Consider the following 27345-nt stretch of genomic DNA (forward strand, 5'->3'; position numbering starts at 1 on the left):
AACATGATTCAGAAATACTAAAGTAAAGGCACTAGTCTATAATATAAGCAGTTATTTTAGAGAAAAAAGTTTCTTCAACCTTTTTGGTGGAGTCCATTTTTAAAATGGTCCCATAGGTGGAGGTGATGCGGGCCTTGATTTCCTCCAGCCTCGTCAGGATGTCCTGGCTGTAGACTGAGAGGAGCCACTTACAGCTCGGCACCACAGCAGGCTCTGGAGGTTCAGGGAAGACCATGGGCAGCAGTCCGGGGCGCTGGAGGAAGTCCAAACACTCAGTGGTGTATCTTGCCACACGATGCAGCCACTCTTCTGTGTGGTTCTCCCTCAGCTGCTTCAAAACCCGTGTTGGGCTGTTACCCAGGCCTCTCTCTCGCAGAAGCCGGATCACCCGCATGTCACACGCGAACCTTGGACATAGACAGATATATCAGTAAGTTTTACATATTTCTATTTAACAAGGGAACAGAGAAAAGATACATTACTCACTTTTGAGTGAGGATGACCCGAAACTCCGACCTGTGTGCCAAGTCCAGCTGGGTGAGCACAGTCTGAGTCCAGGACACATGGGAGGATCTACATTTGGTGCAGGTCAGAGTCTCTGTCATCACATTGTAGATCCTGTCTACATCCAGGACCCACCCTGCCCTCTTNGCACAGTCTGAGTCCAGGACACATGGGAGGATCTACATTTGGTGCAGGTCAGAGTCTCTGTCATCACATTGTAGATCCTGTCTACATCCAGGACCCACCGTGCCCTCTTGTGCAGCCCAGCTCCTGCGAGCTGGTGCTGCCCACAGTCAGAGTTTGGACAGACCACCTTCACCTTCCACAACTTGTATGGCATCCACACAAGAAGTGGGTGGGCAAAAAAGCGGTCTGGAGCAGGAGCCTGGTTGTAGACACCGCTTGGCTGAGGTGGGAAGTACCAGAGCTTCAGGTGGTCTTGAAGCTCCAGTTTTCCCCTGGGCCCAATCTTGAAAAGCATCTTCAGAATCCATTTGTGGTCTTCAGGTGGCAAGCCTTCTGACCACAAACGGGGCAGCTGAGGTGTCGAAGGTGCCTCTGTGCTGGAGTCAGCAGTCTTTGAAATAACAAAACATAACATAAACAACAAAACATAAGTATATTTTTTACTGGTAAGAAAAAAGACACTGCTAATGATCTACACAGTATGAAATTAAATGATATATTACTTACAGGCACAGAGGCACACACTGCAGTGGGATTCTGGACAGGGACTGAAGCTTGAACTGTCTCAGGGACTGGAGCCTGTAAGAGAATAACATTTGTTGAAATGTAATCACAATTTACAACACAATCAAACCTTACAGTTGTGGTCAAAAGTTTACATACACTTGTAAAGAACATAATGTCATGGCTCTCTTGAGTTTCCCGTTATTTCTACAAGTCTGATTTTTCTCTGATAGAGTGATTGGAACAGATACTTCTTTGTCACAAAAACATTCATGAAGTTTGGTTCTTTTATGACTTTATTATGGGTTAACAGAAAAAGTGATCAAATCTGCTGGGTCAAAAATATACATACAGCAACATGAATTAGCAATTTTGGTGATTTAGAAAGTTGTGTCAATGAAATGAGCTTCATGGCATGGTCTCTTAACTTCTTGTGAGTGATTATGAGTGACTACAGCTGGTGACTTCTCTGAGGCCATTTAAATAGGGCTCATTGGATACAAACGCCCACAAATGCTACAATGGGAAAGTCAAAGGAGCTCAGCATGGATCTGAAAAAGCAAATCATTGACTTGAACAAGTCAGGAAAGTCACTTGGAGCCATTTCAAAGCAGCTGCAGGTCCCAAGAGCAACAGTGCAAACAATTGTTTGTAAATATAAAGTGCATGGCACTGTTTTGTCTCTGCCACGATCAGGAAGAAAACGCAAGCTATCACCTGCTGCTGAGAGAAAATTGGTCAGGAGGGTGAAGAGTCAACCAAGAACCACCAAAAAGCAGATCTGCCAAGAATTAGAAGCTGCTGGAACACAGGTGTCAGTGTCCACAGTCAAGCGTGTTTTGCATCTCCATGGACTGAGAGGCTGCCGTGCAAGAAGGAAGCCCTTGCTCCAAAAGCGGCACCTTAAGGCTCGACTGAAGTTTGCTGCTGATCACATGGACAAAGATAAGACCTTCTGGAGGGAAGTTCTGTGGTCAGACGAAACAAAAATCAAGCCGTTTGGCCACTTAAATCCCATTGAGAACATGTGGACAATGCTGAAGAAACAAGTCCATGTAAGAAAGCCATCAAATTTAACTGAACTGCACCAATTCTGTCAAGAGGAGTGGTCAAAGATTCAACGAGAAGCTTGCCAGAAGCTTGTGGATGGCTACCAAAAGTGCCTAATTGAAGTGAAAATGGCCAAGGGACATGTAACCAAATATTAGCACTGCTGTATGTATATTTTTGACCCAGCAGATTTGATCACTTTTTCTGTTAACCCATAATAAAGTCATAAAAGAACCAAACTTCATGAATGTCTTTTGTGACAAATAAGTATCTGTAAAGTGTAAGTAAGTGTAGTAAACTTTTGACCACGACTGTAAATTATTATTTCATACAGCCAATATTTTTTAGGTTTCATGTGTCATTTCTGATATGAATAGCTTTTGATACTGTTCATACCCTTGCAGAAAATAATGTGTAGAAATACAAATACTTAAACTGTATTTGAAAAGTGGGTTGTATCATTACTTACTGGGACAGCAATGCTGGCTGGAGAACTGGTGGTTGGCTCGGTGGGATCGGTGACTTGGGTCTGTAAAACATTCAGTCTAAGAAACTTGTATTAAAAACTTAAATTAAACAGTTGCTATTTGATCTCTACTTACCTTTGTTACTTTTCTGGCAGCACCGAGGTTTGGCTTTGCTGCTGCAACATGCGCACCACCAAATCTTGGCTTGTTAAACTGAAAGGCAACAAAGCAAAGGGCCATGTCATGAGAGGGCTATATTGTCAAACTATCATTCAGTGAACAAAATATTTATAGTCAATTTGTGAGTGTGGATAATCTTCTAAATACCATTGCCAAATTCAATGTTGGCCGCTTCTTAATGACATCACTGCCAGCTGAACCTTGTTGCTACACGGCGCCATGGAGAACAGGACTCGCTGTTGCTGTCTGTTGCCCTGTGGATCCCTGGGCAATATTTGCTGCAGCTGGCTGTTGCTTTATGACAGAGTAGACATGCCACTAATTAGTTTGTGAACATATGTATGCACACGCTACTTGAGTTGTAAACTGACCAGTGTTACCTTCTGAGTGTGGAATCCACACGTACATGTCCTCACACCACCCAAAAAAGATCTCTGTTCATGTGACATCCTTGGACACTTCTCAATCTAAAAATAACAGTTATACATTTGATTGAATTTCAGACAGCTTAAATCATTGCTTTTCATTCGTGTATTTAGAGTTGAGATGTAATGATTCTCAGATGTAAATGATGATGCTCATAACATGTTTATTAATTCATAGGAACCTTGTCTTTTATTGTATTTAATAGAAGTCATAATGAGAGTAAAAGTTATTGTGAAAGTATATATAGTATATACACCTTTTGATACAGGTCATGCCACTTCTTCTGCCTGGGAGCTGGCCTGTTTCCCTCGCTGGCAGGCCAGGCCCCAGTGCTGGCAAACTTCCTCAGGCGTGGCATCCACTCTGAGTCTGTCATCGCCTTGTGGGATTTTGATTTTGAAGACAGTGCCTTTGGTGACATAAATGCATGAACATTTTTAAAATGCATGAAAACAACATAAGTGCATGACAATGAGGACAGGTTCATTGGCTTTTTAATATTGTAATAATCCTATAAAATCCCAGTGGTGGCATAAAAGTACTTTCCAGGTGAAAACTGAAAATTTTGTCATTGTAGATACCTAAGTGAATCAAAATGGCAGCATGACATAACGACATTCACTTCACTTGCATGTTACGTCAAACAGCACTGTAATAAATGTGTAAATACTCACCATTCACTGTATTCACAGATAACCCGCCAAAAACCCACTTAAGATAACTCTGTTATGATTTCATAAAACTTTGACCTGACTTAATAGATAATATTAGCATTCGTTGGCTGACACGTACAGGACGTACGAAATTCAAACCATATAACGGAGCGCGTTTGTAACGTAAATAGCCAAATAAATAAACATGACACAACAGTCAATTATTTTTACACTTAAAGTTTTATCATATGGCACTGTAATAAATGTGTAAATATACTCACCATGTCGATAAATCAGTGCAAAGTTTTCCTAGCGTTTGAATGACTTTCCGAATTACTTAGCCGGCTAACAAGTTTGGTGAACGCCCCCCTTAGAAAAACGTGCCTTTCTGCGCCAACATTTCTGTGCCGTGATTGGTCAAATGTTGGAAATGTTGGCGCTGCGGGAAGAATCCACGACGCCGATTGGCTGACGAATGTTGGAGCCCGCGAACGTGATTGGCTCTCGCGTCCAACATTTCTCCAACATTTCCAGTGTTCAGGTCGCAGCTGGGGAACATTCGTCCGTCAAAAAGGGGGGAGGAGGAAAAAAGGGAAAAAATGAGAAAGAAAGAAAAGAAGTGAATATTTTATATCCATGACTACTTGATGGATGCATTTCTTGCTGCCTGAAGACAAGTAGCAAGCTTTTCATGTTTTTAAATGTTTTGGACAGCCCATGGACGGGATTCGAAGCCGCGACTGTTAAAATGCTCTATTTCAATCTGTATCAAAATCCTTAAATTGTTTATCTACATGCAAGGATCATCTGGCATCTTTTAGAAATGAGGAAATGAAGAAAAGGACTGCACACTGCACGGGGTTCATCGCATGACCTGGGTACCAGATCTTTGCATTGCTGACCGTCATTCTGAAAATTTTCTTCATGGATATCAGAGACCACCTCCCATATTTACAACTGGAAATTCCTCTTATATGCATGTTTGTTTTTCTATGTTTCATATTTTTTCTGTTATTTAACTTGTAAATAGCATACCATGTTACTAAGATTGAGTGTTGTCATCATCATCATTATTATATGCATCATATTGTTATTGTTATTATTATTGCTGTTGTTGTTGTGCTGTTTTCAACAAACTGACATTAAAAACACTGGTTGTAAATTGCTCTACACCAGTTTTATTTCTTTACAGAAACAGAATCAAAGACAGACTTTTGAACAATGTCATTAAAACAGAACACGAATCATATAATTAAAGCAGAACGCAAAAACTTCAAATACAAATCTTTTTTCACTACCAGGAAAAAAAATATTGTCCCATTACATTTTTTTTAAATTCCCCAATCTTTGTAAGGTAATCAGAATGCTGAAAACATTTTTTTTTTTTTTTTTTAAATGTTTTTATTTTTAAGATATCATGTGTCCACTACAGTGGACATCGGAACGCCATACATGTGAAACGGAACCTTGATGGCAACTAGTTAGTCCCAATGAAAATTTCAAAAAGTCATCATAAGAATGAGTTTGACATCCACATAACTGTCCATCATCACTTTTGTTTTTTTGTTTTGCTTTGTTGTGCTTTTAAGATATAATGTTTCCACAGTGAACATCGGAACGCCGTATGTGAAACTGAACCTTGATGGCAACCAGTTAGTCCCAAAGAAACACCTGGGTTTAACATCCACATAACTGTCCATCATCACTTTTGTTTTTTTTTGCTTTGTTGTGCTTATTTGGTATGATACTTCATAAAGCAATTCCCCTTCTTGGAAACACAAAGGAATACCTTGCACTTTGTGCACATCACGTATGTTTTGCTCTTGCAGCTGGATCTGCGACACCTTGATGCATGTGTTTCGTCCACCATCTCTGGAAGATGGATGGCGCCATAGTGTCTCAGAGCTGCATTTGGCTGCGGTTTCCACTTTTGACGTGGGGGAGTGTAGTCATCTTCGCTGTCACTTGCGACTCCTGCTTGGGCCCGAGTAATCAAGTCTTCACCAAGGAGCAGTTTGAAGTCAAGGAACTTCAGTGGTTTCTTCCCCAGAAACTGGCTGTCACTCTTATACTGAAGCCAGGAGTTGGTGATTGCCAGGTCAAAAAAGTGGAAAACTGCACGCACTGTCCATTTCCGAGTGTGAGAGGCCATTCTGTAGAAACTCAACATTCGGTCAACCAAGTCCACACCACCCATGTTGGTGTTGTACTCAGCAATTGCCAGTGGCCTTGACACCTGGACAAACCTTTTGTCTTTCTTGGACCATCTTCGGCGTGTGTCCTGAGGTTCAATGCCATAGGCAGAGGACGCCATGGCAACTGGCTTGTTGTCCAACCACTTTATGACAGCAAGTTCAGGAGTGCTTCGTCTGACTACCATTTCTGATGCCCCTCTTCCTTTCTTTTTGAAAGGTTTATCCCCAATGATCTTGCACTCCTTTGGCACCCTGTTTGTCATGAGGGTTCCAGTCCCTGTCATCCCTTTTGCCATCAGGGTGCCGAGGAGGTTGATCGTTGTGAAGAACCTGTCAAAGAACAGGTGGGTTCCTCGGGGAACAGACTCTGCCAGATGAAGAACAGCTTGCTCTCTGATGCCCTTTCCTTCTGTAACTGTGAAGGTAGTCTTGCCCTGGTAGACCACAAAGTCTAAGACCAGACCGGTTGGTGCGGCCAAGACAAACACCTTCAGTCCAGTTGGGTGTGGTTTACCTGGTACATACTAGCGCACTGGGCATCGACCAGTAAATGGAACCATTTGCTCGTCAATGCACAATTTTCCTGTTCTAGGCAGACTCAGACATCCTTGCCTCACTTTGGTCAAGAGGGGCCTGATTTTCCACAAGAGATCACTTGTTTTTTCATCGTCTAAAACATCCAGGTCATTGACAATCTTAATGGAATTTCTAAGCTTGTAAAACCGATTTCTGGTCATGGATTCTGCCACAATTTGAAGTCTGGTATTTGAGGCCCAATACATTTGAATGTTTGGATATCCTAGACAGCTCACGTAAATAGAATTCCCAAATAATGTCTTCAGTTCTTCAGGAGTGGTATTTAGTGTTGCTCCAGACACAAGTACTTCACGCTGATTTGTGCACAGGGCCATTCCTTCAAACACGGAGTCATCAATGTACTGCTTAAAATAATACATTGGGGTCCAGTTTTGGCGTGTCATGGCATCATTGCTCTGGATAATGACAGGATCATCAAGTTGGAATTTAAATCTAAAGAAAATCAATAAAGGGAGAAAAACAAAATTAAAATGAGTCTCAATTGTTAGAGAAAATAAGTTATTCTTTTTTGAATACAAACTCAATGTGTACTTTGAATTCTTGCTCCACAGTGGACTCCGACTGGACATAGATGTGGACTGTTCTGCTTGATCTGACTCCTCTGCATCTGCTTGCCCTGCCTGAGTTTCATCCTCAAAGCTCTCTGAATCATCTTCCTCTGCTTCTGGCTCAAACACTGCATCTTGCATTTCTTCATCAGACAACTCAATATCTGAGTTTCCCTCAACAATTCGCAGTAAAATTCTCTCTGCCTCTGAGAATGACTCCCTTTCTTTTCATTTGAAAAAAAACAGAACAAAATGAAGGAATTAACTACAAACGTCCACTACGGAGGACATTTTTTAAACCTTTCAATACTATGCTAAAATACAACTAAATTAATTCAGAAACTGTTTTAATGTGTTCTTAAGAGACTTATATAAAAAATGCCATCAACATTTCAAGCCAAAATTTGCTCAATAAAAACTATTGTTCACTTACTTTTCCTCTTCCCATAAAATGTGCTTGCACTGATGGACGCCATTTTCCTGAATGTGGAAGTGAAAGGTCCCAAAACCCCACCCCTTCACATTTGGTATCATTGAAAAGCCCTAGATGTCCTCTGTAGATAGCAACAGGAGTTAATGCAGTAGTATGCTGTGGATGGGAGATATTCAGGTTTACAAATGTCCTCCACAGAGGACAAATTTGAACTACTGGTAGTCAGGAGGATGTTTTACATTCAACAAGATAAAATATCAATACTGTCATGGTCTCAGCCTGGAGGCTCCAGGGTTTTGGATTTTTGGACTTTCTTGATTTAGTTTTCTGTGTTTTTGGTATTTCTAGTGTCTAGTTTGTTTCCTTGTGTGTCTCAGTGTTTTGCTTCCTGTCTTGGTCCTGTTTTCTGTGTGGTGATTGTCTGCCCCGCCCTAATGTGTTTCACCTGTGTTCAATCACCCTCGCCTCCCTTGTCTATATAGTCTTTGTGCTCCCCTTTGTCTGTGTCGGTTTGTCTGTTTAGTTCTGGGTTTGTTCACGTCCTCGCTTCGTGTTAATTATTTTGGTAATTAAACCTGTCTGCATCGTCTCCCGTGTGTTGGCTGCAATTGGGTCCACCCCTACCTACCACCAAACCGTAACAAATACTTTAAACAATTTACAATAAAACTATTATTTACAATGAACTATTTACAAAACATTTTTACATTATTATCATTATTACTATTTAGAAAACTTTCTCCTCATTTCCTCCAGCCATTGGTCTTTTGGCTGTGATTCAGTAACTGGACAATACACCCTGCCACGCCACTGGCTGTGTCCAGTCTCAGCAGTGCGGAACTGCCCACACTTCTTGCAAGTGTTTGCCTCAACAGTTCGTCTATACAGCCTCTTTAGGGTGGCCCCACTTTCCACTGTGGCAGGTGAACTGGGTTGTGGGTTGGTGCCCTGACCAGCTGCCCCAGGAAGGACTAACTGAACCACTCCACCTGGTGTGACAACCTAAGGTGCAAGAAACAGTCCTGGTGCTGGGGGTGTAGCAAACAACTGCCCCATCACCGGTCCCCTTGGCAAGATGGGACATGCTGCCTGCCTCTGTTGTGCCTGGCCTGCTGTACTCATTGGCAGCCGGTACTGATGTTCCTCCCTTGCCTGCATGGGTTCATCCGGGAGTACTCTTGCCTCCTGAAGAGGCTGTGCAGACACAGGGAGGGCTGGAGGCAATGCAGTACCCTGGAGCAGCACAGCGAGCCCCTCCCTCTTGCTGTTGTGCCACTGGATGAGGGTGTTTTGATTGACTTCAAACTATTGAATGTCTGTCCCCAGCATTACCATTATCTTCATCTTCAGCTGAATATCAGCTCCAGCTACAAAAGATGAAGTACAGGGCAGAGTGCTGGAAGCCAGGGTGGATGTGCCAGGAGCCAGGGTGAATGGAGCCAGGGTGGATAGACCGGGAGCCAGGGTGGATGGATTGTGAGCCAGGGTGGATGGACCAGGAGCTGTGGAGGAGACGCTGAAGGCCACCTCAGAAAGATATCCATATGGCCACCTTGAGTCGGAGAGGATTGAGCATGAGGGACCTCCAGCACTGTGGGATCATCTGAGATATCAGAGAATCCCTCATCTTCCTCTATTTTGTCCTCCACATCATGCTGTTCGATGAGCTGAGCCGTCTCCCCTGAATCAGGGTGCATATCCTGCAGCGCATGACCAGTCTGCCGGAACAGATACTGCACCCCGATGAGCTCTCCTGAAACAATATGCATAAAGTGATTCATTTACAAATGTTTATAAAATTAATAAAGGATTTTAAAACTGAGTTACATTACCAATGAGTTCACAAGTGCTTACCAGTGTAACGGGAGGGCGGGCAGAACTGTGGTGCCACCTTCCTGCCAAACAGCTTCTGGTCATTTTCGTTCATGCAGTGAAGCAGGTCACCAGAATGGCTGCGTAGAGCAGATGTTCCAGAGGATAGGGCTGCAGCACCACGGTCCTGGTTCCACCTGGGCAGTCCTTCCAACAGGTAAATCTGGAAATTCACACTGTTGGCACCGGTCCCTAGAAATACATTATTAAAAATGTAATCATGAAATATTCTTGGATTACACAACACAAAACATGAACGAAGACTAACAGACACAAACCTGGTATGAAGTGGTTTAAGTAGAGGTGAAAAGACTCCAATGATGTAGAGCCTCTGGCACATCTGTAGATGGGAAGGTGCACTCCTCCCTTTGTGAGCTCCCCTGTCTTGGTGTAGAGGGCAACACCTGGCAGGTCCTGGATGCACTTAACATGCTTTTTCTGGACCCTCCAGATGTGCTCCATCCTCTCACTGTCGAACAGGGGAACTCCAAGGGAGTCGTTGCCACTGCTTCCCATGAACAGCCGGAGCAGCTCCTCCAGCAGCTGAACAGTGGTCTCCTCAACGCGGGTCCTCCTCCAGCAGTGGAGAGCCAGCTCCTCCCTCGAAAGATATTTGCGGGTGTCGCCATCAGCAGGGAGAGACAAGCCCCGGGACTGAAGCTGTAGTTTTTTTTGCCTCGCACAACAGAGCTAAATCCCGACTGCGCTCCCACTCAAATATGAAAGCCGATAGGCGTGACATAAAGATGGGATACAACTGATGAGCATAAGTTGTGCATCCCAGGGCGATTCGCCGCATAAAATGCCAGATATCCAGCCTTATCGTAAGGTCTGGCCACCCGCTGAATCTGGCACTCAGCTTGGTCTTTCCTGCCTCAGCACAGCAGCCACGGTCTACATACAGGGCAACAGGGGGATCCAGACCAGCCCGCTGGTACCTTTTCACAAGGTCTGCTGCCATCATGTCCAGGCCAGCTCCGTCCTGAGCGGTCAGCACACTTATGAGTATCTGGCCATACTCATTGCCAACAGAGGTGAGCCAGAGCGCTGTCCCCTTGGCAGTCCCGGCAAGCTTCTTGGTGATCTGAAGCACACAAAATGTATAAGACCTTGGTGAACATGATTCAGAAATACTAAAGTAAAGGCACTAGTCTATAATATAAGCAGTTATTTTAGATAAAAAAGTTTCTTCAACCTTTTTGGTGGAGTCCATTTTTAAAATGGTCCCATAGGTGGAGGTGTTGCGGGCCTTGATTTCCTCCAGCCTCGTCAGGATGTCCTGGCTGTAGACTGAGAGGAGCCACTTACAGCTCGGCACCACAGCAGGCTCTGGAGGTTCAGGGAAGACCATGGGCAGCAGTCCGGGGCGCTGGAGGAAGTCCAAACACTCAGTGGTGTATCTTGCCACACGATGCAGCCACTCTTCTGTGTGGTTCTCCCTCAGCTGCTTCAAAACCCGTGTTGGGCTGTTACCCAGGCCTCTCTCTCGCAGAAGCCGGATCACCCGGATGTCACACGCGAACCTTGGACATAGACAGATATATCAGTAAGAATGTTTTACATATTTCTATTTAACAAGGGAACAGAGAAAAGATACATTACTGACTTTTGAGTGAGGATGACCCAAAACTCCGACCTGTGTGCCAGGTCCAGCTGGGTGAGCACAGTCTGAGTCCAGGACACATGGGAGGATCTACATTTGGTGCAGGTCAGAGTCTCTGTCACCACATTGTAGATCCTGTCTACATCCAGGACCCACCGTGCCCTCTTGTGCAGCCCAGCTCCTGTGAGCTGGTGCTGCCCACAGTCAGAGTTTGCACAGACCACCTTCACCCTCCACAACTTGTATGGCATCCACACAAGAAGTGGGTGGGCAAACAAGCTCTTGAAGCTCCAGTTTTCCCCTGGGCCCAATCTTGAAAAGAATCTTCAAAATCCATTTGTGGTCTTCAGGTGGCAAGCTGAACGATCCATAACCATCTGCTGTTAACTGCCACATTATTGCCTGTACAATTTTTCAAAATCAGGTCCCACCGAGATTTGAACTCGGATCGCTGGATTCAGAGTCCAGAGTGCTAACCATTACACCATGGAACCAGTACAATGCACCCTTAGACTAAAGTGGGACACTTCCACACGTGAACCACCAAGATTATGCATCGCAATTAGTATCAACCTTGTGATGAGTTTGTGACATTATTGCTGAAAATAAGTGGAACAAATGAAATGCAGAAATTCAGGGATTAGGGATAGAAGACTTTACAGGCATTCAGAGTGTTGGGATTAAAGCCTGTGGTAGAGGACATCAGTTAATTAGGCGATGCAGGAAACATTTGTGTTCACACTGCTGAAGGCATGTGGAGAACACCTTCGAACATGGTCTGTTCTCATATCTTAAATACATCCACAATGTGTTGGGTATGTTTACAGTTGTACTTGTAGCTGTCCACTTGTGATCAGATGAAACAGAGACATTGTCACATTGATATTTTAAACAACAAATCTGTATGCTTCTTGGGTGTATCTATATTCTAACTATAAGTTAGGTTCCACCAAGATTTGAACTCGGATCACTGGATTCAAAGTCCAGAGTGCTAACCATTACACCATGGAACCACTTGAAAGATCACTGAGAATACCTCACGATGACCCAGGGGCAGCAATAAAACCTTGCTGGGAGAGGGATGTCGGCTGCTTTAGCTGCCCGCCACACAAAGCAGAGCTCATACCGAAGGTCAGTAAATCAGGATAAAGTGCTTATAGACTTGCCCTATCAGTGACAACCAGCAACAAAGTGAACATGGCTGACATGTTGGCGGAAAGTGGTGTCAATGAGGCCTCATGTAGTCAGGATGGCCGAGCGGTCTAAGGCGCTGCGTTCAGGTCGCAGTCTCCTCTGGAGGCGTGGGTTCGAATCCCACTTCTGACATGAATATTTTCACAGGAGCAGCATCTGAACTGTAACACTGTAGAGATGATGTCCAAAACAGTTGAGCTTTCCTCATACACGGATCACCAGTTTACGCGTTTCCAGACGTAGGGCTTTCATCACTTAATCCGCGAGCACGACACAGAGTGAAGTCAGGTGTTCCCTGCCCAGTTCGCTAAGGATGTGCCATGAGCACTTGGGCGTGTATGTGACTAGCAGTGCCTGGCGCACCTTGAAATAGGGTGGGATCGTACACAGATGGGCTGTTTTGACATTTCAAGATGTAGTCATTTAGGGCTTTCATTTCTAAATCTAGCAGCGTGACACAGAGTGAAGTCAAGTGAACCCTACCCAGTTCACTGAGGACGTGCCATGAGCACTTTAGTGTGTAGCGGCACCTGGCAAAAAAATGGGCTGGGATCAGATATAAAAAACATTATCATAACCTACATTACAGAGGGGCATGTTACAGCTTGTGATAATCATGGCCAGTCACATTCACTACTTTCATCCCCTTCAAACAAAGGACTCTTCACGTCATTACGCATGGAGAGTTTGGGAATCCTGTGGAGAGATTTTCTCAGGGGAAACATCTTGAGGTCTTTTTACCTTTTACATGTCAAAGATCTTATGATTGTCTTATTCTCTGTGTATAATAGTGACCTGCTTTGTTGGTCATACATCGATCCATAAACATCTGCTGTTAAGTGCCACATTAGTGCCTGTACAACTTCTCAAAACCAGGTCCCACCGAGATTTGAACTCGGATCACTGGATTCAGAGTCCAGAGTGCTAACCATTACACCATGGAACCGGTACAATGCACCTTCAGACTAAAGTGGGACACTTCCACACGTGAACCACCAAGATTATGCATCGCAATTAGTATCAACCTTGTGACGAGTTTGTGACATTATTGCTGAAAATAAGTGGAACAAAAGAAATGCAGAGATTCAGGGGTTAGGGATAGAAGACTTTACAGGAATTCAGAGTGTTGGGATTAAAGCCTGTGGTAGAGGACATCAGTTAATTAGGCGATGCAGGAAACATTTGTGTTCACACTGCTGAAGGTATGTGGAGAACACCTTCGAACGTGGTCTGTTCTCATATCTTAAATACATCCACAATGTGTTGGGTATGTTTACAGTTGTACTTGTAGCTGTCCACTTGTGATCAGATGAAACAGAGACATTGTCACATTGATATTTTAAACAACAAATCTGTATGCTTCTTGGGTGTATCTATATTCTAACTATAAGTTAGGTTTCACCAAGATTTGAATCCGGATCACCATGGAACCACTTGAAAGGTTACTGAGAATACCTCAGGATGACCCAGGGGCAGCAATAAAACCTTGCTGGGGAGAGGGATGTCAGGGCTGCTTTCAGCTGCCCGCCACACAAAGCAGAGATCATACCGAAGGCCAGTAAATCAGGATAAAGTGCTTATAGACTTGCTCTATCAGTGACAACCAGCAACAAAGTGAACATGGCTGACATGTTGCCGGAAAGTGGTGTCAATTATGCCTCATGTAGTCAGGATGGCCGAGCGGTCTAAGGCGCTGCGTTCAGGTCGCAGTCTCCTCTGGAGGCGTGGGTTCGAATCCCACTTCTGACATGAATATTTTCACAGGAGCAGCATCTGAACTGTAATATTGTAGAGATGATGTCCAAAACAGTTGAGCTTTCCTCATACACGGATCACGAGTTTACGCATTTCCAGACGTAGGGCTTTCATCTCTTAATACGCCAGCGCGACACAGAGTGAAGTCAGGTGTTCCCTGCCCAGTTCGCTAAGGATGTGCCATGAGCACTTGGGCATGTATGTGACTGGCAGTGCCTGGCGCACCTGGAAATAGGGTGGGATCGTACACGGATGGGCTGTTTAGACATTTCAAGATGTAGTCATTAAGGGCTTTCATTTCTTAATCTGGCAGCGCGACACAGAGCGAAGTCAAGTGAACCCTACCCAGTTCACTGAGGACGTGCCATGAGCACTTTAGTGTGTAGCAGAGGGATGTCAGGGCTGCTTTTAGCTGCCTGCCACACAAAGCAGAGATCATACCGAAGGTCAGTAAATCAGGATAAAGTGCTTATAGACTTCCTCTGTAAATGACAAATAGCAATGAAGTGCACAAGGCTGACATGTTGCCAGAAAGTGGTGTCAATATCTACTGCATGGATACTGAAAAACAAAACAAGAAAAATTGCAAAAAAAAAATCGCAATCTGGACAGACCACCTTCACCTTCCACAACTTGTATGGCATCCACACAAGAAGTGGGTGGGAAAACAAGCGGTCCAGAGCAGGAGCCTGGTTGTAGACACCGCTTGGCTGAGGTGGAAAGTACCAGAGCTTCAGGTGGTCTTGAAGCTCCAGTTTTCCCCTGGGCTCAATCTTGAAAAGCATCTTCAGAATCCATTTGTGGTCTTCAGGTGGCAAGCTGAACTATCCATAACCATCTGCTATTAACTGCCACATTATTGCCTGTACAACTTCTCAAAACCAGGTCCCACCGAGATTTGAACTCGGATCGCTGGATTCAGAGTCCAGAGTGCTAACCATTACACCATGGAACCAGTACAATGCACCTTCAGACTAAAGTGGGACACTTCCACACGTGAACCACCAAGATTATGCATCGCAATTAGTATCAACCTTGTGACGAGTTTGTGACATTATTGCTGAAAATAAGTGGAACAAAAGAAATGCAGAAATTCAGGGGTTAGGGATAGAAGACTTTACAGGCATTCAGAGTGTTGGGATTAAAGCCTGTGGTAGAGGACATCAGTTAATTAGGTGATGCAGGAAACATTTGTGTTCACACTGCTGAAGGCATGTGGAGAACACCTTCGAAAGTGGTCTGTTCTCATATCTTAAATATATCCACAATCTGTTGGGTATGTTTACATTTGTAATGTAGCTGTCCACTTGTGATCAGATGAAACAGATACATTGTCACATGGATATCTTAAACAACAAATCTGTATGCTTTTTGAGTGTATCTATATTCTAACTTTATGTTAGGTTCCACCGAGATTTGAACTCGGATCACTGGATTCAAAGTCCAGAGTGCTAACCATTACACCATGGAACCACTTGAAAGGTTACTGAGAATACCTCAGGATGACCCAGGGGCAGCAATAAAACCTTGCTGGGGAGAGGGATGTCAGGGCTGCTTTCAGCTGCCCGCCACACAAAGCAGAGATCATACTGAAGGTCAGTAAATCAGGATAAAGTGCTTATAGACCTGCTCTACAAGTGACAACCAGCAACAAAGTGAACATGGCTGACATGTTGCCGGAAAGTGGTGTCAATGAGGCCCCATGTAGTCAGGATGGCCGAGCGGTCTAAGGCGCTGCGTTCAGGTCGCAGTCTCCTCTGGAGGCGTGGGTTCGAATCCCACTTCTGACATGAATATTTTCACAGGAGCAGCATCTGAACTGTAATATTGTAGAGATGATGTCCAAAACAGTTGAGCTTCCCTCATACACGTATCACCATTTTACATGTTTCCAGACGTAGTATTTAGGGCTTTCATCACTTAATCCGCGAGCACGACACAGAGTGAAGTCAGGTGTTCCCTGCCCAGTTCGCTAAGGATGTGCCATGAGCACTTGGGCGTGTATTTGACTAGCAGTGCCTGGCGCACCTTGAAATAGGGTGGGATCGTACACGGATGGGCCGTTTAGGGCTTTCATTTCTTAATCTGGCAGCGCGACACAGAGCGAAGTCAAGTGAACCCCACCCACTTCATTGAGGACGTGCCATGAGCACTTTAGTGTGTAGCAGAGGGATGTCAGGGCTGCTTTTAGCTGCCTGCCACACAAAGCAGAGATCATACCGAAGGTCAGTAAATCAGGATAAAGTGCTTATAGACTTGCTCTGTAAATGACAAATAGCAATGAAGTGCACAAGGCTGACATGTTGCCAGAAAGTGGTGTCAATATCTACTGCATGGATACTGAAAAACAAAACAAGAAAAATTGCAAAAAAAAAACCTGTGGAGAGATTTTCTCAGGGGAAACATCTTGAGGTCTTTTTACCTTTTACATGTCAAAGATCTTATGATTGTCTTATCTCCTGTGTATAATAGTGACCTGCTTTGTTGGTCATACATCGTCTGAAGCACACAAAATGTATAAGACCTTGGTGAACATGATTCAGAAATACTAAAGTAAAGGCACTAGTCTATAATATAAGCAGTTATTTTAGATAAAAAAGTTTCTTCAACCTTTTTGGTGGAGTCCATTTTTAAAATGGTCCCATAGGTGGAGGTGATGCGGGCCTTGATTTCCTCCAGCCTCGTCAGGATGTCCTGGCTGTAGACTGAGAGGAGCCACTTACAGCTCGGCACCACAGCAGGCTCTGGAGGTTCAGGGAAGACCATGGGTAGCAGTCCGGGGCGCTGGAGGAAGTCCAAACACTCAGTGGTGTATCTTTCCACACGATGCAGCCACTCTTCTGTGTGGTTCTCCCTCAGCTGCTTCAAAACCCGTGTCGGGCTGTTACCCAGGCCTCTCTCTCGCAGAAGCCGGATCACCCGGATGTCACACGTGAACCTTGGACATAGACAGATATATCAGTAAGAATGTTTTACATATTTCTATTTAACAAGGGAACAGAGAAAAGATACATTACTGACTTTTGAGTGAGGATGACCCAAAACTCCGACCTGTGTGCCAGGTCCAGCTGGGTGAGCACAGTCTGAGTCCAGGACACATGGGAGGATCTACATTTGGTGCAGGTCAGAGTCTCTGTCACCACATTGTAGATCCTGTCTACATCCAGGACCCACCGTGCCCTCTTGTGCAGCCCAGCTCCTGTGAGCTGGTGCTGCCCACAGTCAGAGTTTGCACAGACCACCTTCACCCTCCACAACTTGTATGGCATCCACACAAGAAGTGGGTGGGCAAACAAGCTCTTGAAGCTCCAGTTTTCCCCTGGGCCCAATCTTGAAAAGAATCTTCAAAATCCATTTGTGGTCTTCAGGTGGCAAGCTGAACGATCCATAACCATCTGCTGTTAACTGCCACATTATTGCCTGTACAATTTTTCAAAATCAGGTCCCACCGAGATTTGAACTCGGATCGCTGGATTCAGAGTCCAGAGTGCTAACCATTACACCATGGAACCAGTACAATGCACCCTTAGACTAAAGTGGGACACTTCCACACGTGAACCACCAAGATTATGCATCGCAATTAGTATCAACCTTGTGATGAGTTTGTGACATTATTGCTGAAAATAAGTGGAACAAATGAAATGCAGAAATTCAGGGATTAGGGATAGAAGACTTTACAGGCATTCAGAGTGTTGGGATTAAAACCTGTGGTAGAGGACATCAGTTAATTAGGTGATGCAGGAAACATTTGTGTTCACACTGCTGAAGGCATGTGGAGAACACCTTCGAACATGGTCTGTTCTCATATCTTAAATACATCCACAATGTGTTGGGTATGTTTACAGTTGTACTTGTAGCTGTCCACTTGTGATCAGATGAAACAGAGACATTGTCACATTGATATTTTAAACAACAAATCTGTATGCTTCTTGGGTGTATCTATATTCTAACTATAAGTTAGGTTCCACCAAGATTTGAACTCGGATCACTGGATTCAAAGTCCAGAGTGCTAACCATTACACCATGGAACCACTTGAAAGATCACTGAGAATACCTCACGATGACCCAGGGGCAGCAATAAAACCTTGCTGGGAGAGGGATGTCGGCTGCTTTAGCTGCCCGCCACACAAAGCAGAGCTCATACCGAAGGTCAGTAAATCAGGATAAAGTGCTTATAGACTTGCCCTATCAGTGACAACCAGCAACAAAGTGAACATGGCTGACATGTTGGCGGAAAGTGGTGTCAATGAGGCCTCATGTAGTCAGGATGGCCGAGCGGTCTAAGGCGCTGCGTTCAGGTCGCAGTCTCCTCTGGAGGCGTGGGTTCGAATCCCACTTCTGACATGAATATTTTCACAGGAGCAGCATCTGAACTGTAACACTGTAGAGATGATGTCCAAAACAGTTGAGCTTTCCTCATACACGGATCACCAGTTTACGCGTTTCCAGACGTAGGGCTTTCATCACTTAATCCGCGAGCACGACACAGAGTGAAGTCAGGTGTTCCCTGCCCAGTTCGCTAAGGATGTGCCATGAGCACTTGGGCGTGTATGTGACTAGCAGTGCCTGGCGCACCTTGAAATAGGGTGGGATCGTACACAGATGGGCTGTTTAGACATTTCAAGATGTAGTCATTTAGGGCTTTCATTTCTAAATCTAGCAGCGTGACACAGAGTGAAGTCAAGTGAACCCTACCCAGTTCACTGAGGACGTGCCATGAGCACTTTAGTGTGTAGCGGCACCTGGCAAAAAAATGGGCTGGGATCAGATATAAAAAACATTATCATAACCTACATTACAGAGGGGCATGTTACAGCTTGTGATAATCATGGCCAGTCACATTCACTACTTTCATCCCCTTCAAACAAAGGACTCTTCACGTCATTACGCATGGAGAGTTTGGGAATCCTGTGGAGAGATTTTCTCAGGGGAAACATCTTGAGGTCTTTTTACCTTTTACATGTCAAAGATCTTATGATTGTCTTATTCTCTGTGTATAATAGTGACCTGCTTTGTTGGTCATACATCGATCCATAAACATCTGCTGTTAAGTGCCACATTAGTGCCTGTACAACTTCTCAAAACCAGGTCCCACCGAGATTTGAACTCGGATCACTGGATTCAGAGTCCAGAGTGCTAACCATTACACCATGGAACCGGTACAATGCACCTTCAGACTAAAGTGGGACACTTCCACACGTGAACCACCAAGATTATGCATCGCAATTAGTATCAACCTTGTGACGAGTTTGTGACATTATTGCTGAAAATAAGTGGAACAAATGAAATGCAGAAATTCAGGGGTTAGGGATAGAAGACTTTACAGGCATTCAGAGTGTTGGGATTAAAGCCTGTGGTAGAGGACATCAGTTAATAAGGCGATGAAGGAAACATTTGTGTTCACACTGCTGAAGGCATGTGGAGAACACCTTCGAACGTGGTCTGCTCTCATATCTTAAATATATCCACAATGTGTTGGGTATGTTTACAATTGTACTTGTAGCTGTCCACTTGTGATCAGATGAAACAGAGACATTGTCACATGGATATCTTAAACAACAAATCTGTATGCTTCTTGGGTGTATCTATATTCCAACTTTAAGTTAGGTTTCACCAAGATTTGAATCCGGATCACTGGATTCAAAGTCCAGAGTGCTAACCATTACACCATGGAACCACTTGAAAGGTTACTGAGAATACCTCAGGATGACCCAGGGGCAGCAATAAAACCTTGCTGGGGAGAGGGATGTCAGGGCTGCTTTCAGCTGCCCGCCACACAAAGCAGAGATCATACCGAAGGCCAGTAAATCAGGATAAAGTGCTTATAGACTTGCCCTATCAGTGACAACCAGCAACAAAGTGAACATGGCTGACATGTTGCCGGAAAGTGGTGTCAATGAGGCCCCATGTAGTCAGGATGGCCGAGCGGTCTAAGGCGCTGCGTTCAGGTCGCAGTCTCCTCTGGAGGCGTGGGTTCGAATCCCACTTCTGACATGAATATTTTCACAGGAGCAGCATCTGAACTGTAACCCTGTAGAGATAATGTCCAAAACAGTTGAGCTTTCCTCATACACGGATCACCAGTTTACGCGTTTCCAGACGTAGTATTTAGGGCTTTCATCACTTAATCCGCGAGCACGACACAGAGTGAAGTCAGGTGTTCCCTGCCCAGTTCGCTAAGGATGTGCCATGAGCACTTGGGCATGTATGTGACTGGCAGTGCCTGGCGCACCTGGAAATAGGGTGGGATCGTACACGGATGGGCTGTTTAGACATTTCAAGATGTAGTCATTAAGGGCTTTCATTTCTTAATCTGGCAGCGCGACACAGAGCGAAGTCAAGTGAACCCTACCCAGTTCACTGAGGACGTGCCATGAGCACTTTAGTGTGTAGCAGAGGGATGTCAGGGCTGCTTTTAACTGCCTGCCACACAAAGCAGAGATCATACCGAAGGTCAGTAAATCAGGATAAAGTGCTTATAGACTTGCTCTGTAAGTGACAACCAGCAATGAAGTGCACAAGGCTGACATTTTGCCAGAAAGTGGTGTCAATATCTACTGCATGGATACTAAAAAAAAAAACAAGAAAAATTGCAAAAAAAAAAAAAAAAAAAGACAAAGACCCATCCACCATGCCTGAGGAGCTGTGGATCAACAGGTTAATTTGATGGCTGTACAAAAATTGCCTGTGTGTATTCTAGGCAGTGACCACTGGATGGTGCTAGAGACCTCACATGAGCCCTCATCACATGAGAAGACAGTTTCAAGTTTTCTAAAACCAGCTGAGCATCAGTGTTTCATCCAAGACTGTAAACACAGAGACAGTTAGAGTTAAAGCACATCCACTTCATTGTGTTTGACTTTGACAATAAGAGAATTATCTCATATGTCCTTGTTGATTTGGCTACTGATGAGCTTTGCCTCTTTCTTTTGTGTTTGGCTACTTATAGCATATTGTTACTCCTCAATGTTGTTTGTGATTTCTGTCGTGGCATTGAATTGTAAACCATCCAATCCGATAAGTACAAATCTTTAAGTGTCTTCCTTCTGATAATGAGCTGTGAGCTGTGTGCATTCAGCTGACACATTCAGCTCAATTGCTCTGTCCCATTCTCATGGACACAATATCTCAGTAATGCCTTGACAGAACTTCTTCAAATTTGGCACAAACATTCACTAGGACTCAAGGATGAACTGATTAGATTTTAGTGGTCAAAGGTCATGATGACCTCACAAAATATGGTTTTAGCTTTGCGAATGCAATATTTCTGTTTGAGGGAATTTCTGCAAAGTTGGTAGAAAACCTTCAGTTGGACACAAGGATGAACTTATTAGACTTTGGTGGTCAAAGGTCAAAGTGATCTCAGAAATCTCTTTTTAGCCATTACTCAAGACTTCAGAAAGAAATTATGACAAAACTTTACACAAATGGTTCATATTTTATATGACCCTGGATAAATAGGGATGTAATCTGAAACTGGTCTGAGTGGTGGAGACAGACAACCACGAGGTGGTAATTCTAATTTTATTTAATTCTTTGTCTTATTTTTCTGTATTACGACTTTCACCCACATAAGTTTTTTTCTGTCTTGTTAGGACTATGAAAACACATGTCTACTGAAGGCAAAATGATTTCAAGTTGTTGCTAGATAATAAATCAGTGCTGTTTTTGAATAAAATGCTTGAAGTTACCAAAAATACCCAGTGTAGGTAAGAGGTCAGAAGAAAGCAGCCAGAACCATGGGTCTATTCTTGTAGTTCCTCCTTCCTTCCCTATGTATACTTAATTTACTCTTCACTATACATAAAGCATTAAATAATGACTACATTTACATCTGTGTGGCATCATCTTACCTGAGATTTATTCAAAGAAGATATACTTTTTGATATAAAAAAAAAAAAAAGAAAGTCACTCAGCATGACATAAATGTGCCTTACAGCAGCTGCACTGCATATATTTTTCAGTGTAAGACCTTCACTGAATTTCCTTCAAGCTGATCTGAAAAGTTTGCAGTGAACTCCTTAAACAGCCCTGATCCCCAAGGCTTTGTGCTGCTCCTCTCAGTGCATAATAAGTAGCTCGCTGCTCGTCAAGTCTTACACTTCTGCACAAGAATCACGGTGTTTAAATATAAATGTGTTTGTTCTTTTTGGAAGTAAGATGTTAGTTTGAACAGTCTCTGGAGTCCACAGATTAAAACACATCCACAAGCAGAGCCACACAGCAGCTTTCTCCGCTCCCTGCTCGGCACCCAAAAGGCCTCTTAATGAAAACTTCCCAGTGACAACCAAGGTCGGTGAGAGATTCACAAGCTCTTGGGAAACCTGGAGTATGGTGTATTTTTTGAAGCCGCTGCCATAGATGAAGGACAAAAGTTTTAAGAAATCAACTGGCCAATGGAAAAATCCTCTTTGTTCTTCCTCCCCAGGAACGTAGGAATCCAGGAGAGAGCAGAGAATAGTGGAATGAATGTCAGAGCCGCGAATATTAGCTGTCAGTCAGCCGCCCTCCACTGTGAACTATCTAATGAACAAGGGAGGAAGCGATGAGATGGGCTGAAAAGAAGAGGGATAAAACCTGTTTGTCTGGGCAGAGAGAACCTGATATGTCCAGTTCAGAGGAGTGAGAGCAAAACTAATTATACTAAATCGTTCTAGAGAGCAGAGCATCTCTCTCTCTCTCTCTCTCTCTCTCTCTCTCTCTCACTCACTCAAAGGTCCCATTCTTTACACTTTCATGTGTTTTATCTCCTCTCTCAGGCTTCTCTCTGGAGCTCTAGTAACAACAGGTTGGCGATCCCAATCTGCTCTGAGTCTCTCTTCTGATCGGCTGACTGTTTTCTATGTGATTGAATAAAAATATATCAGATTTCAGGTAAACACTCAGAGAAACCAAATCTTGCAAGGTTAGATGGTGGATGCAGGTGGGTGGGGCTTGGGACATGGCTGAAAGCAGTGACTGCTTTGTTGTGACATCACAAAGTTACAGAAGTCCTAACAGCTGATTTTAAGGCTCAGTTTCTGAATACAGGCTGTGTGCATTTCTCTGTGGACTGAGCACTTTGATACTTTCACAGTATTAATATAAAACCTAGACCTGCTTTATAATCAAACAACACATGGACATCCACCTTTATACTATATGGGACCTGTAAAGGCATGAATGACTACTATCACACCAGGGGCCTTGTTTATTTAATTCCACATTAAAGTGCAAGCTGAGAAATACACTGACTCATAAAACTGTCAGTAACCATCTCCTTTAAATAGAACCAATAAGATAACACAGGCCAAGATTTAATATAAATGTGTAATGATGTCACTGCTCCTGATGAACAGTAACAGTAAAACACTAAAGAGGCCTGCTCACTGCGTGATGAAGTAAAATCCTGAGCCAGCCGGGTTGACAGCTGAATCATTTGAAAAAACAGCAAGAGTGCAGCGACTCTACAGGTCCTGTGGGAGCACTTTAAAGCTCTCTGTGTCTTCCTGTCTCACTTCATCCTCATGCAGAATGGAGATGAAATCACAGATTCTCCTCATACCCATAAAGCTGACTGTGCCCTCTTCCTCTGTCCACCTGCAGCGCACACACACACACACACACAGCACTGTGCTACCAGCCCTGCATTTAGAGTATGTCTTTGTGGCCAAAAATAAACAGACTGTAATCATCTCAATGTGTCCTCAGCCACACACTCAGGCTCTTCACAGTCCATAATAATCCTCTCTGAATGCTCCAAACATAATCAATATTTTTTACACAGACACGGTTCAGTTAATCTCCTGCCTTCTTCCACACGCTGCTTCTGGAAAATAATAGCATCCCGAGGAGAAACTTGCATGTACAAGTGTAGATGGATTCAAAGAACGGCCGTGAGAAGCATCCTTCACTGGCGCAACAAAAAACAACTCACAACTGCTGCCACTCTTTCATTCAGCAAAGTTGCCTCGCTGATTGAGTGAAGGCCTTGTGGACAGATGTGCTCCACATTTGGTGATGCCAAGCACATTTGGCTCCCTGAAAAACAATTATGTAGAGTGTGGAAATGGGGTGTGTTTTCTATTTGTTTGATTATCCTCCAGACACATTAAGCTAGAGTTTACCAAACTGGCTCAGAATACAAGCCAAAAGGTGAGTTGAAGCTACTTCTGCTTTGTATGTTCAAATTTCAACGTTATAGAGATAGTTTGGGTTTTTTGACGTGGGGTTGTGTGAGATAGTCATATTTGGTCAGTACATTACCTACAGTTAGTGGTACTGTACTAGTGGTGCATGTTCTCTTTGCGCCTGTTTGGGTTTCCCCCCCAGGTGCTCTGGCTTCCTGCCACAATCCAAAGACATGCGGGTTAATTGGTTACTTTGAATTTCCTGCACGTGTGAATGTGAACATGAATTGTTGTTTATCGCTATATGTCAGCCCTGCAATAAACTAGTGCACCCTCTCACCCAAGTCATCTGGGAGTGCCAGATTTTCATTGAAGAGTTTACTTTCTTCTCAGGCTACAAAATAAACTGCTATCAATCCACTTTGATGGCATATAATAACCCTGCACAACACTATGGCTGCTTGACATTCCACCGGATGAGCATTTTACATGTCTGTGTTGTCATTTAAGACCAACTCTAAAATATATTTTTAAAATGGAATTAGCTTTCAGCAAACAACTCTCAGTTAATTTTAACAGTGTAAAATTGTAGTAGGCTTCTTTCTTAATGGTTTAAAGTGTTACTATGAGGGCAAATTAACAGCACAGCGCAGCATCGGTCAGCAAGGAGAAGAATAATATATTGTGAGCCCAACACCACCTCTGCTCCTTCTTTCCCTCCATTCTCCTTATACACATATCAACCCATATACGCAAACATGCAGAGAGCTTTCTTCCGCTCTCAAACACAGACTCATGGTTAAAAGTCACTGGATTCTGTCTGTGTAGTGTTTTCTGCAACTGTCATAAAGGACATGAACGTGACCTTTTTAGTTTCTGTACTTGAGTACTACTGAGTTCACCGCCTCTGTTAATCTGTCTAACCGGTCATGTCTAATTAGCATGCCTTGTCATATTCAGTGACGGCCATGACAATCCTTTCCCCGTCTTGGCCATCCATCTCTCAGGCAGGTCTGATCAAGGTCGGTCTCATTTTCCCATCAGGCCACTCTGCTCCACCCAACGCTTTTCCCTTTGTGCTGGAAATTATTGATTGGTCTGCCTGGTCATTATGTAAGAGCCCAGTAACAGGCGTCACTCTGAGGTCATCCAGGACGGAGATATGAACTGTGTGTGTGTGTGTGTGTGTGTGTGTGTGTGTGTGTGTGTGTGTGTGTGTGTGTGTGTGTGTGTGTGTGTGTGTGTGTGTGTGTGTGTAGACAGTATCCACACAGTGCAGAGCCACAGTGTCTGGTGGAGTCAGTTCTGTCCGGAGCAGTCACAGTGATTAATGACTTTCCCTCTGCTGATACACTTTTCTTTATTTCTCCGTTTCTTTCTTTACTGCTAACTCATGTTTGCCACTGAATGGTGAACACTTGTCTTTCTCTCTTTTTCTCTTTCCATTCCTTTGTAAAGGTTTGAATGGGCCCCCAAAACAGCCAGAACTAGGAGGGTTTAGGCCAGGAACACACAGGAAGAGCGTGGCAGCTGCGGAATGTGTTGATTCTCATTTCGGCACCCATGTTAACGAGTTAGGGCGGTTGAGGTTGAGGGTTGAGGTGTTTCAATTGGGAAACTTGTAATAACTTGTAATAATAATGTATAATGTATGTTATTATTAGGCGCTAGATAAACAAACTCAATTCAATTGAATCGGTTAGTTGGACTTTACATTCATTAGGGCATACCGGACCTTTTATATTCAAGACATACATTAATCAGTTTTTTTTTGTTTGTTTTTTTAACCATATTAGTTTATATTTCAGATTTCAGAGCTTCAAAATGAGACAGATTTATCGCGGCATGACAGACTGTCAAATGTCAGATGGAGTAAAGGACCTGTGAAAAACTGTGTTCAGAGAGAAGGCTGCAGCTGCAGAGGTTTAGTAATGCAAATGAAGTCATTGTATGGTTATCAAATATCAAATATTTTCTCTCGTTAAAATGATCTGCAGTTTTTTCTTGACAACAGAATTAGTGGAAGCTTTCCCACATATTCCATCACTCATCAACACTGACCCATCCAAAGACAACATGTCTCACCTGGAACATTCAGGCTCATCCGGAGCAATTATTATGAAATAAGTCAATATAATGGGAGTCAAATGCAGGATTACGTGTCTCTTGTTCACATTACGTTAATGATTTTCTGTGTTTTTAAAATTTCATAAATCGCTTTTGTATTCTGATCCTTTAGTACTGAGAACAAAGGACCACTGCTCCCTTTGTTCTCAGTACGACCCCAGTGGATCAGATTCAAATGTCAAAAGGGTTCGTATTGACAATTCAGTTTGCAGATAACAAATCATTTTAACAATTTACAAATTGATAAATTACATTTTAAAAGATTTATGTTACAGAAATAAAATTGCCTCATTAACAACATGTCATTATCATCATCATCATCATCATCCATAGATGTTTTGTTGTACTGTCGGTCGGTTTGAAGTCAGTTGGTTTGAAGTGATTTCAAACAAAGAATTAGTCTTGAGTCTGTGAAACTTTTCTTTATTCCAAATCCATCCCTCAGGTGTGCGAACAAAGCTGGAACATGTGAAAGAATGGAAAGTATAGACATTTGCACCACCATTTGCACAAACACACAGACAAGCTCCTCTGGCAGATACTCAGTCACCACTTCAAAGTATCCACTATTAATTGAACAAACTGCTGGCACCTATAGTATATTTTGTTAGCTCATTGGTCCATATTACATCATGTTTACTGGATGTTGAGTGTGTAGTGGAAAGAGGTCCAGATGAAAAGACAAATGGTTTGAAGTGTCGTCAGACAAAATATGAGGAAGCTACAACACTGGATCAAAAAAAAACCAAACAAGAAAATCACCTTATATCCAACGTTAACAGTTGTCTGATGTTCCTTGCACCACACCACACCACCTCACTGTAAAAGTGAAGACATTAAGCCAGGATGAGATCATCCTCAAAGAACTGAAAATTGTTTGAACTTTGCCCGACTGCGCAGCGGAGCGTTTCCCATAAAGGACCACAGAGAGGTCTCAGCTTA

General features: G+C 43.5%; 13 non-coding genes across 13 annotated transcripts; 5 read left to right on the forward strand and 8 right to left on the reverse strand.

Annotated features, from left to right (window-relative positions):
* Positions 1–11640: 11640 nt before the first annotated feature.
* trnaq-cug lies at positions 11641–11712 on the reverse strand. Its single transcript has one exon. It is a non-coding gene; the product is annotated as a tRNA-Gln (tRNA).
* Positions 11713–12159: 447 nt separating this feature from the next.
* Positions 12160–12231, reverse strand: trnaq-uug. The gene has a single exon. It is a non-coding gene; the product is annotated as a tRNA-Gln (tRNA).
* Positions 12232–12461: 230 nt separating this feature from the next.
* Positions 12462–12544, forward strand: trnal-cag. The gene has a single exon. It is a non-coding gene; the product is annotated as a tRNA-Leu (tRNA).
* A 742-nt stretch (positions 12545–13286) lies between these two features.
* On the reverse strand, positions 13287–13358 carry trnaq-cug. The gene has a single exon. It is a non-coding gene; the product is annotated as a tRNA-Gln (tRNA).
* A 720-nt stretch (positions 13359–14078) lies between these two features.
* On the forward strand, positions 14079–14161 carry trnal-cag. The gene has a single exon. It is a non-coding gene; the product is annotated as a tRNA-Leu (tRNA).
* An 889-nt stretch (positions 14162–15050) lies between these two features.
* On the reverse strand, positions 15051–15122 carry trnaq-cug. The gene has a single exon. It is a non-coding gene; the product is annotated as a tRNA-Gln (tRNA).
* A 446-nt stretch (positions 15123–15568) lies between these two features.
* Positions 15569–15640, reverse strand: trnaq-uug. The gene has a single exon. It is a non-coding gene; the product is annotated as a tRNA-Gln (tRNA).
* A 234-nt stretch (positions 15641–15874) lies between these two features.
* Positions 15875–15957, forward strand: trnal-cag. The gene has a single exon. It is a non-coding gene; the product is annotated as a tRNA-Leu (tRNA).
* Positions 15958–17607: 1650 nt separating this feature from the next.
* Positions 17608–17679, reverse strand: trnaq-cug. The gene has a single exon. It is a non-coding gene; the product is annotated as a tRNA-Gln (tRNA).
* A 447-nt stretch (positions 17680–18126) lies between these two features.
* trnaq-uug lies at positions 18127–18198 on the reverse strand. The gene has a single exon. It is a non-coding gene; the product is annotated as a tRNA-Gln (tRNA).
* Positions 18199–18428: 230 nt separating this feature from the next.
* On the forward strand, positions 18429–18511 carry trnal-cag. The gene has a single exon. It is a non-coding gene; the product is annotated as a tRNA-Leu (tRNA).
* Positions 18512–19253: 742 nt separating this feature from the next.
* Positions 19254–19325, reverse strand: trnaq-cug. The gene has a single exon. It is a non-coding gene; the product is annotated as a tRNA-Gln (tRNA).
* Positions 19326–20078: 753 nt separating this feature from the next.
* On the forward strand, positions 20079–20161 carry trnal-cag. Its single transcript has one exon. It is a non-coding gene; the product is annotated as a tRNA-Leu (tRNA).
* The last annotated feature ends 7184 nt before the right edge of the window (positions 20162–27345 follow it).

This window comes from Seriola dumerili, unplaced genomic scaffold, assembly GCF_002260705.1.
Source record: "Seriola dumerili isolate Sdu_G_001 unplaced genomic scaffold, Sdu_1.0 BDQW01000138.1, whole genome shotgun sequence".
NCBI lineage: Eukaryota > Metazoa > Chordata > Actinopteri > Carangiformes > Carangidae > Seriola > Seriola dumerili.